The sequence below is a fragment of the Fukomys damarensis genome, unplaced genomic scaffold (assembly GCF_012274545.1).
Source record: "Fukomys damarensis isolate Sample0158 unplaced genomic scaffold, DMR_v1.0_HiC HiC_scaffold_2, whole genome shotgun sequence".
NCBI lineage: Eukaryota > Metazoa > Chordata > Mammalia > Rodentia > Bathyergidae > Fukomys > Fukomys damarensis.
In genome coordinates, this window is record NW_022900914.1 from 38655661 (window position 1) to 38663812 (window position 8152).

Below are 8152 nucleotides of genomic sequence, written 5' to 3' on the forward strand. Positions count from 1 at the left end.
ATATACACACACACACACACACACACACACACACATATAATAATGTAAAAGTTTTCAAGAATATGAATTTAGTTTGTAATAAAGGCTAGTTGTACTGATTGTAGAGATATTCACTTTTTCTGTAACCTGTTGTTGAATTATATAGTATTTCTTCTAGAGAAGTAAAAAGGCACCACCCTTTTATGTGAGTTTTTCTACCCTTTTATGTATTTACTTTTTAGTCATTTCTTTTGATGGACAATTTCAAGCACAAAAGGTGAAAGAATAGAATAACGAATCTCCAAGTATCATCCAGCTACAACAGCGATGACTCTTCCAGGAAACTTGATGACATGTTCTCTGGTCAAGTTCACTCTCAAGCCCTTTCTATATAATTACTACTTCATTCAGATAGTATCTTGGTGTTTCTACATCAATGATATAATTACTGCCTTATTCTATTTAAGCATGGCTGATAGAGGGGACATTTAGTATATTATTAAATGATGTTGTTGGACTTAGCTCACCACAGCTCACAGAGTATTTCTGTTTTAACTGGGAACATGACTGTTTTGAGTTTTATGTTTTGGCTTAACATGGGTTTGAAAATGAATCTGTTTGGTATCTGCTGGCCCTTTGGGTTGTTTTACCACACAAATCCTTTTGTTTTTGTTTTTTAATCTAATCTTAATCGCCTTTCTGTTATACAGAAACTGGACAAATGTTTATTGTCTACAAAGATTCAGTTGGGTGTGGTGATACAGCCTATAATCCTATCAATTTAGAAAGCTGAAGCAGGAGGATCTCAAGTTAAACTCAGCCTGGGCAAGTTAGAAAGATCCTCACTCAAAATAAAAAATAATAAGGGACAGAGATATAGCTCAGTGCTACATCAGTGCCCCTGGGTCCAATCCTCAGTAACACACACACACACACACACACACATCACACACACACACACACACACACACACACACACACACACACACACACACACACACACACACCTCAGCTGCCTAAGTAAGGACAGTGAGCATACAGACTGAATCCACAGCATTTGTAGTAAGTCCACTTGGAGAGTTACCTGCTGCTCACAAGCCCACTCATTAGTTGCGGGCATAGGCCATAGGATCTTTCTGGTTCAGTGCCCACAGCTATGCTGCCCCTTGGGCAGCCTTCTTCATGACCTGACATCCTGGGCAGGGTAAGATACCCTGAATATTAAAACCAAAATTTATCATTACCAAACAACAACAAAAAATAAAAACAATTACAGGAACAAAATGTCACTCTAGTCCTTATATTCTTGAGAATGAATCTGTAGTATTAAATTTTTATACAAATATGATAACTGTAGCTCAAGATTTTCTTTCAGAAATTTTTTGTTTTGTTTTTTCAGAAGGACCTCACTATGAATTCAGGCTGGTCTTGAACTCACTCTATAGGCCAGACTGGCCTCAAATTTGCAGCAATCCTCCTGCCTCAGCTCTCAAATGCTGGGATTATAGGTGTGCACCACCACGCCCTGATTTTCAGGAATACTTTTAATGAAATTTCCTCCATATAGGTAGAAGACAGTACTTCATTATGATGTAAATTTCTTAGGACATTTGTCTTCTATAAAAAGTTCAGTTCAGTGATAGAGTGCTTGTCCAACATGCAGGAGACCGTGGGTTCGATCCTTAGCACAAGAAAAAGAATTCAAGCTAACTTCTGATCTTTCCAAATGTCTCAAATGACTTTTAAAATAGACAGACCACTGAGCTTAGTGTTATATACTCATAATTCACTACTCAAGAAGCTGAGGGAGGAGGATTGAGGCCAACCTGGCCTGCATAGTGAGTTTGAGGATTACCTGCTGAACTATATAGTGGGACCCTGTGTCAGACTCTCCCAAAAAATAAAAAATAAAATAAAATGGACAGATCAAATACACTTCTGTCATTTTCTTTTCTTGGGAACTTGCACTTACAAAGCAGGCAGTGGAACCACTAAGCTAAATTCCTGGCCCTCTTTTAAACTATTTTTAAAAATGTAAATTTTTTTTTTTTTTGTACCAGGATCAAACTTTGGACCTTGCGCTTGTGGGGCAGGCGGTGGAACCACTGGGCTAAATCCCTGACCCAAAAACTTAACTCTTTGACTTGGCACAGTGAGAGGTAAGAGTATTACTAAAAGCTATGCCTATATAACTTAGGTGGTAATAGCATCACTGTGTGCAAAAACAATTGTGGACAACATAAAATATCACACAAATTCCAGATAAAAGATATTCCCAGATTCCCAATTCAGCACAATTCCCCAGATTTCCACACTCTAATGGCACTTGATGAGCAGATACATATGATAGAAGAGGAGTGAAGAATTTTAATTGACCGGCTATTTTACAAAAACACAAGACAATGGGAACACATTGTTAGGAAACTCCACTCCCAACCTTTGGAAGGGGGTTGGACAAGTCAAGAGCCTGGTGCTTAAATCTCATCAGCTTCATGGTAAATCCATTTCTATGAATATCACTTACTGAATAAAATGAATATGGTAAGAAGTTATATGCATGACTCTGGGATTAAACAGATTTTTAATTACTGGAGGCTTATCAATCCTCTGATCTGTCTAGAGAGGGGGACAGCAAGGGCTAAAGAAAGAAAGACAACAGAGACATAATTTCAAAGTACATATTGTGCTGGGAGGTCAATGCCTTAAGAAAAGATTGGACAGGAGCCCTGTCCTTGGGCACAGCAAGCTAATCTCTTTTCATTATATGTCCTATTTATTTAAAAGTCTCAAAAAGTGTATTTAGCTCAGTGGTTCTACTGCCTGCCTCACAAGCATTAGGTCCAGAGTCCAATCCCAGGTACCCACCAAAAAACAAAACAAAAACTTCCAAAAGTCTCAAAAGTATACTACAACAGTTGGGCTATGTTTGCAAATTGTCCCATGTTCAGTAACATTTCTGCAGTTATATTAGCCCTATCATGCCATCTGTTTCTATCACCCTGATCCATAGCTTGATCTTGTAATTGAACATTAGAATGTAAGTATTGACTAGGAGACAGACAGGAGCAGGCACGACATCTCACATCATCAGGCAGTAAGTAAGTAGTAAGTCTAAGAGCCCCAAAATAAATGGTCCTTGGGCTCCACTATTACAGTCTGTTTTAATCCCTTTAACAACAATTTGTCCTTCCCCCAAGTGAAACCTTTCTCTTTTTTTTTATTACTACTCAGTTCTCAAAGAACCAGGATGTCTTCAGCTGATACAATCTTGCCCTTGAGCATCACATCATCATGGACCATTGAGGCCTCAACTTGTGACCAGAGGTACATGGAGTTACATTTCCACATACCATAGCCAGCTCACGGGCAGGGTGACATTGGGCCTCAGACAGCCCTAATCATAATTTAATTATGAAATGATTTTCCCCCAAAATTAAATAGAATGGCTCTTGACATTTAACTCCACCATTTACTAATTTCTGGCTTTGAACAAATTATTTAATTTCTCTGTGCCTCAGTTTTTCAATTTTTGAAGAAGGAACAATAATTAACATGTAGGGCTGCTATAAGTTGAAAAAGATAATGTATAAAGTACATAGTTTGGGGTCTGGCACATGGTTAATGCTAAAAATGGGAGGAATACTTTGTGAAGAAAAAGATGATGTTGATAACAACGCTATATTGATATGATAAGCACTCAGGGGCTTTAAGGGATATAATACATTTTGATCCTTGTTTTAACCCATTTTGTGTTGCTATGACAAAATAGCTGAAGCTGAATAGTTTATAAGGAAAGAGGGCTATTTGGCTCACAATTCTGGTGGTTGGAAAACCCAAAAAGTATGGTGCTGGCATTTGGCAAGGGCCTCCATGGGTGTTACAACATGGCCAAGAATTGGGAAGGGAAATGCATATATACAGAAGGGGCCAAGCACATGGGGCAGCTTCAGTTTATAACAACCTACTCTTGTGAGCGCTTATACTTCAAGAACTGCATATGTGAATTCTGCCTGAGGGTGATGCTCCCATGACCTAATCAGCTTCCACTAGGTCTCATCTCTAAAAAGCTCTCTTGCCTGTCAGTACCACGGCATGTTCCCAAACGACTATGACTTTTGAGCAACTTAGTTTCAGCATCCAAACTTTTTTCAAAATTCTGCAATAAAATTCTGGTGGAAAAATGACTTGAAAATTTTCTAACTTGAGCACAAAATTACCACAAACAGGAGGTTAAGACAGAAAAAATGGTAAAAGCTCAGGAAATATTTGCAGGTTGCCAGTGCCAAGAGATATAACTAATATTCATATCAGTTGATTAGAATGAGCAGTGACTTCCCTTACCTCCCTGTGTGCTCTGTAACCTTGTAACTATCTCATATAAATGAGAGTCCTTTGTATCACTTTAGCTCTGATTTCCATGACTTTTCCTACTTTGTGTCCCTCTATAATACCTTTCTTTGTTTTTTGCACAACTGTAGGTTATAAGAGCAGGAAAAGTTTAGAAGGAGAAAACATTCTGCCACTGACTTCTTGGCTCTGTGTAGAGTGGCTCTCACAATTCTATCAGAGTTGCATCAGTGTTTGGAAATGGCCTGAAGTTAGGCTTAAAATCAAACTTCAGAATGTTTGTTCATTGATCTAGATTTTTCCAAGTCCCCCTCCCTCAAGCCTTCCTTCAACCAGAAGATTTTTAGAAAGGAGAGTTGAGAATATAAATATATGTGATATATCATATAGTAATTATAACCTAAATAAATATATATAATATATATACACATGGGGGGATCGAACTCAGGACCTTGCGCTTGCAAGCTAAATCCCCGGCCCTTAAATTTTATATTTAATAAGTACTTGCATATATGTATATTAGTATACAGCAGATAAATAACTTTAGTGTTTGGAGAAACTGAAAAAATTAACTTACTATTGATGTTCTGCATTGGGAGTTGCCAAAATAGGACCTGAAAAATGCAAACAAGCAGGAATCATCAATTGTTTTGGGATCAATGTGAAGACAACTGCAGGCAGTTGTAAAGCATCTGAAGGGTCCAAATGTTAAGCTTTAAACTATTAAGCCTTTCATTTGGAGATATCAACTGGGAGCAGAACTATGTACTTTCAGAGCAAGGAAGTTTTGTGTTTTTTGTTTTGGGTTTTTTTTTGTTTTTTGTTTTTTTTTTGCTTTTCTGATTGTGAATCTGGACTGGAGTGGCCTTGAAAATGGGAGTTCCTAAGTGGTGGAGGTTTATTTTTGTTAAGGTATTTGCTCATGCGAGATTGTGAGACAGAACCATAGGCAAGATTATGTTTGCAGGTCTGAACTATTTTCCTCCACCCATCATGCTAGAAGAAAAGCCCTGAGAAGGAATGAGACCACTTTGGCCCAGGGCGCTGTGGACCACACAGGGCTGGATGTCCCATGGATGGCATCATTCAAATCAGTAGTCAGCTTTGGAAATATTCTGAAAAGTGATTGTACCACCCTGACCCCGTGGAGTGAGACCATGCCTGGGAGTGCCCCAAACATACAGAGAACTCTCAAGATGAAATACAAAGAACACAAACAACTCATTTTTTTCTTTACAATATTGGGAATTGAAACCAGGGTCTCACACATGCTAGGTGACTGCTCTACCACTGAGGTGCATCTCCAGCATTTTTATTTCTTTATTTTGAGACAAGATTGTGCAAACTTGTCCAGTCAGTCTCAAACTTACAGTCCTCTTGCCTTGGCACCCCTGGTAGCTGGGATTACCAGTATGTGCCACCATAATCCAACCCAAATTTTTAAAATGAGCTAAAGATTTGAAAAAAAAAACTTCATAGAGAAGTTGTAAGTCTGGAAAATAAGCACATGAAAAGATAAGCAATATCATTAGCAATTAGGAAAATGTAAATTTAAACCATAATGATATTCTACTGCATTTATTAGAATAGCTAAAATAAAAGACTAATCATACTAATTACTGGCAAAGAGATGGATAAGGTAGAACTTTCATACATTACTAGAAATGTAGCACAACCACTTTAACTTGACTTCAAAAATTAAATATACACCTATCACATGACTTAGGCATTCTACTTCCAATAATAATTATTATTATTATTTTGTTGCCATCAGGGATCAAACTTGGGACCTTGCACTTACAGGGCAGGTGGCAGCACCACTAAGCTAAATCCCCAGGCCAATGCCACTCTACTTCCAAGTATTTATCCAAGAAGGCATATGACTATCAAAATACATACATACATATTTGTACAAAGATGTTCATAGCACCTCTGTTTGTAATAGCCCCAAATTAGAAACAATGCAAGTATCTCTCAACAACTGAATCAATAAGCAAATTGGCATATCCTAAAAATTGAGATATTTAGAAATAAAAAAGAATGAGCTGTTGATACAACAACATAAAATCAACATGGATAAACCAATAATATAATTATTTTGAAAAAAGCCAAACCAAGCAGGTGTGGTGGCTCCTGTAATCTCAGCACTTGGGTGGCTTAGGCAGAAGGATCACTGCGAGTTTGAGGTCAGCCTAGCCTACATAGTGAGTTTAAGACCAGCCTGAACTCTAAAGTGAGATCCTGTTTCAACCTCCTACAATAGAAAAAACAAAAAAACAAAAAAAACAAAAACCAAAAAGTTTCACATGCTGTTTGGTTTCATTTATAGAAGGCACAAGCTAATTTATACCAGCAAAAACCAGATCAACAATTTCCTGGGGATGGGGTGAAGGCAAGAAGGAGAAATTACAAAGACACATCAAAAATTTTTGAGATTTTCAGAGAGATATGAGGAAATGTTTGGATACGTTCATTATTTTGATCGGGTGATGGTTACTTAAGCTAGTCATAAATTAAAATTCATCACACTGCACACTCAGGGAGCTTAAGTCAGGAGAGTTGCAAGTTCAAGCCCACCTTAGACAATTTAGTGATTTGGCAACTGTCTCAAAATTAAACAAATGGATGAATAAATAAATAAGGGCTGGTAATATAGCTCAGTGTAAAGGCCCTAGGTTCAATACAGAACCAAAACAATGTACACTTTAAATATGTGGGGTTTTTTTGTACATTAATAATAATACTTGAATAAAGCTCTTAAAAATATTGTATCTCAAACTTGAAGTTTTTTGAGGTCTAGCATATGTGGTATTCACTTTCCTCTTTTTTATTTTTTATTAGTGTATTTTTGCAATACAACATGATTACCCCTGTTTTGGGGGATTAGTACATGTATATACCATACTTTGATCATTTTCAATCCCTTTATCCCATTTCCAACAGTTTCCTCTTAACCAGATCCTAGAAAAAGGCCCACGGCCACTTAAAAACCAACCTATATAGGGAAAGTGAGAAGGCTTAGAAGTAGCAGAGGTCATAGCTGTTGGTAATTTAAATATTTATGAATTTCACAAATATGCCTATATGAATACACCTCCAAGGCTCCTCCGAGGCCCTGGAAGGAGGCCTGATAGACAGATGGAGACAACAGGCAACTCCTGGGCCTTCCTTGAGTTTGAGAGAGGTGGGGAGGAGGCAGTTCCAATGAAGGAATGGACTTCCCAGATCCCTACGCTCAGGGCTGTAGTTTGGACATCAAGCTGCATGCCCATGTTCCGAGGTCACAAGCTTGTCAGGCCTAAAGATGTATCAAATACATGAGGAATGGGCACACTTGGAAAGGTTGTGGCTCCACCCTCTGGAGTTTATGCTTATCATTCAATGTAGATCTGCCTAATGGCTTAGGAGATGGAATCAGTGCTTAAGCAGGAAGTGTAAGACAAGATGTGTGGATTCGATCACTGTGCTGTGGCTGCTACTGTTTGCTGGTTTGTAACTTAAGGTAGATCATTTAATCTCTGGGTGTTGATTTCAACATTAGTAAAATGAAAATAACAGGGGTTATCTATCTCTAGGTAGTACTGAGATCTTCCCATGGAAATAATTTTAATCCTTGTTCAGAAATCTGAATGATCTCTTCCATTATCCAAAGTCCTTTTTGTGATCAGAAGAAAGAAATAGCCATCTGTGGTGGCATACACCTGTCTTAGTTGGGAGGCTGAGGCAAAAGGATTGTTTTCCAGGGGTGAAGGCCATCCTGGGCAAGACACCAAGATCGAGACAGAGAGAGAGAGAGAGAGAGAGAGAGAGAGAGAGAGAGAGAGAG

The 8152-nt window shown here is 38.1% G+C and overlaps 1 long non-coding RNA gene across 1 annotated transcript in view; it reads right to left on the minus strand.

Annotated features, from left to right (window-relative positions):
* Positions 1–8152, minus strand: part of LOC104852210 — a 71254-nt gene that overhangs the window by 55543 nt on the left and 7559 nt on the right. The window contains exon 2 of the long non-coding RNA XR_004517453.1: positions 4904–4940. This is a non-coding gene — a long non-coding RNA (uncharacterized LOC104852210). The remainder of the gene's footprint in view (positions 1–4903; positions 4941–8152) is intronic.